Raw genomic sequence first — 3,157 nt, 5'->3', positions numbered from 1 at the left:
TTTGGTAAACTAAGAGCTTTAGCCACATCCAGTTTATTATGGTGTGCACGTTCTAGATGTCTTGCCATCTTTGCATAGGCCTTCTTACAATACAAGCAATACTGTTTCTTGTTGTACACTCTATTGCCATTTCTCTTTTGGGAAGCTTGCACAACTATGGTGTCAATTGCATCCTGACTTGAACAGGGTTCTTCATTCACACTGATGTCAGATGTACTGCTGTTGTATCTCAAGCTTTCAAGGTGTGGTGTCATGGTGTCACACACTGGAGGACACGATTCAGATTCAGAGTCATGACATAATTCAGTCAGGGGCCACGGTTTTGTCCCAATGACTGATGTGAGGTTGAAATCACTGTCATCACTTTCAGTGGTGGAATCTGGCACATACTCATCACCACTATCTGATGTAGAATCATATAATTCATCAGGGTCTTCGAAATCTGTTTTTTCCATCTGAAAACACATTAATGGACTTAGATGATAGAGTGTATATTTGACATTAATAGCATACAATGTATCATTTAAACATAATTACATTAAGTGCAGTATGATACGACATTTCAATCAGCTCCAGACATGAAATTGAGTACTTACTATGATACTTTTTGTCCGTCTAAGTTTTGGGACAAAAGTCCCATCTTCATTTCCGACGTCTGTCACAATCTGTGATGAATAGTAAAACAACAGACCATTAAAACATCTTAGACATGTTTGTAAAGAGTCAACAATGGTTACCAAATCAGAATTGTTCTATTGTAGGAATATTTTAAGGTGTTAACACTGGCATTGTTTCTGCAAATGGTTTATACAGTATTGCCTCTTTTCTCAGTTTATCCCAAGATAGGGAAAGTATTATTATTCATATTACTATTTATTTTACTAAAGACACAGCTCTGAAATTACATACATGGTAAGAGAAACCAAATATGAGAGATGAAATATCAACTGCAGTGATTCTTCCTGCTTTGTGAACCACTTGCTGATTTCACACTAACCGAAGGAACAAGCTTTGTGGGGACATGTCAAACACACACTCGAGTCAATACTTGTGGGGACCGCTTGTTTAGATTGAAGCAAGTCAAGACTTCACACAATCTACAAGCTCACACTGAGGGGAAAGTGTGTTGTGGGGACGTCGTAAATGCCCCTGAATAGAAGGATATTTTATCAAATGTACAATCTCTACAAAGGTAAAATTGTGACCAGAACATCCCATTATCATTAGCCATCTTTCAGCATAATGTGAAATTAGTGTAAGGGATTCACTCAGGACAGAGCCCTGATCTGAAGTAAATTTCCATTAGTTTAAATAAGTTTCAAATTAGTCACTGTCATTCACTAAGTTATTCCAAAACATTTGAAAATAGTGCAGAAGTTCCACATACTTGAATTCTCCAGGGGCAGTCATCCCCTCCGTAGTCATAGGTCATTTCCTCCCCCTCATTAATGTCTTTGATGGCGAAAAGACACAAGAGCGGCTTTCCATCTACATCGATCTTTTTCATCCTGCAGTTTGGGCCTTTGTGCTGATCATTAACTAGTCGCCCCAATGAATTGTCTTCTCTCGAGGCATCAATGCTTAGAAGGACAAATAGAAGGGAAAGTGAGTGAACCCATTTCATATTCATATGTACAGTTCCTCTACATATTTATTTATTTCGGTCATTACATTTAGATCACTCATTGCATAACATTGCAGTTCACACAATATACATAACCGAAAGGGAAAGCGGGAGAAGCAAAGCTTAACTAGTCCCGCCCCCATTATCATCATATATTTCATTTCCTTTTTTTTTTTTTTTTATGACATTTTGACAAAGAAAACATGTTTCAGCATCCGGTAGCACTCAGAGATATAGTCTAGCTCTAGACAGTCAACTCAGACTCCATGTGTGTATGTACATGTGTCCATGGTGTTCCATCGCGCCGTTGCACCGTTTCCCCCAGTGTCTACAAATTTCTGTCTCTGACCTTTGTCATATTTTCTTTCTGTGTCATTCTGTATCGATTAATAGTCATCTCTACATACTTCTTTTTAAATACACTCAGTTTTGCTGATTTTTTCATCTCCTCATCCAGATTGTTCCACTGTCTGACCCCCGTGACCGATATGGTAAAGGATTTTAATGTAGTTCTTACCCTTCTCTGCCTAAACCTCATGTTCCCTCTTAGATTGTGTCCCTCCCCTCTGGTCAGGAATAATGTCTGTAGATTGTGAGAGAGGTTTTTGTTGGCAGCCCTATAAATCATCTGTACTGTGCGGTATTTTATTAAGTCATAGAATTTGAGTATTTTTGATTTGGTAAATAGTTGATTTGTATGTTCTCTGTAACTGGCATAATGTAGGATTCTCAAGGCTCTTTCTTGGAGTATAAACAGGGGATAAGTAGTGGTTTTGTAAGTGTGTCCCCAGACCTCTGCGCAGTATTGTAGGTGTGGAGAGACTAGTGCGCAGTACAACAAGTACAGTGCCTTTTGGTTTAATAGTTTTTGTGCCCTCCAAAGTATGGACACACTCCTGGCCAGCTTGCCTTTTAACTGTTTGGTGTGTGGCTTCCAACTTAACATGTCATCAATAATCACTCCCAGCACTTTGTACTCATTAACCCTTTCAATGTCCACTCCATTAACTTGTATGTTAATACTATTCTTACAGCCTTTTTTCCCATACAGCATATATTTAGTTTTCTCTAAATTTAGAGATAGTTTATTTATATTAAACCACTCAGACTACTAAATTCCAAATAAGGAATTTGGAATTTGTTCCACGATCTGTGCAATATTTACCTGCTATCTGTTTTGCTGCTCACAGGTTTCATTCCTGTTTTTGTTGTATTTTTGCACTTTATATATATTTATAATACAAAAACACTTATTTATTTCTTTACTATTCACAGTACACAATAATCTACCTCGTCAATGCTATGTGTTGGTTTTTTTACCTGCTTGCCAAGCAACGTAATTTCGTTGCCAGTTTTCACTGCTGTGTTCTCTGTGCAATGACAATAAAAGGAAGTCTAAGTCTAACATGTAGCTTGGCCATTTCATTATTGACTGTTTCCACTAATTGGTTTAGGTCTTCCCCCGAACAGAAAATATTAGTATCATCTGCAAATAATGTTAATTTCAGAATATTGGATACCTTGCATCTGTCA

At 37.7% G+C, this 3,157-nt stretch overlaps 1 long non-coding RNA gene across 1 annotated transcript; it reads right to left on the bottom strand.

The window, feature by feature from the left end:
* Positions 1-323: 323 nt before the first annotated feature.
* Positions 324-1,463, bottom strand: LOC131443459 (uncharacterized). The gene is made up of 3 exons (XR_009233612.1): positions 1,388-1,463; positions 597-665; positions 324-455 (listed from the first exon to the last, which is right to left on the bottom strand). It is a non-coding gene; the product is annotated as an uncharacterized LOC131443459 (long non-coding RNA).
* Between the last annotated feature and the right edge of the window lie 1,694 nt (positions 1,464-3,157).

Source organism: Solea solea, chromosome 17 (genome assembly GCF_958295425.1).
Source record: "Solea solea chromosome 17, fSolSol10.1, whole genome shotgun sequence".
Taxonomy (NCBI): Eukaryota; Metazoa; Chordata; class Actinopteri; order Pleuronectiformes; family Soleidae; genus Solea; species Solea solea.
The sequence above is the reverse complement of the archived record's forward strand: the minus strand, read 5'-3'. Positions and strand labels throughout refer to the sequence as shown.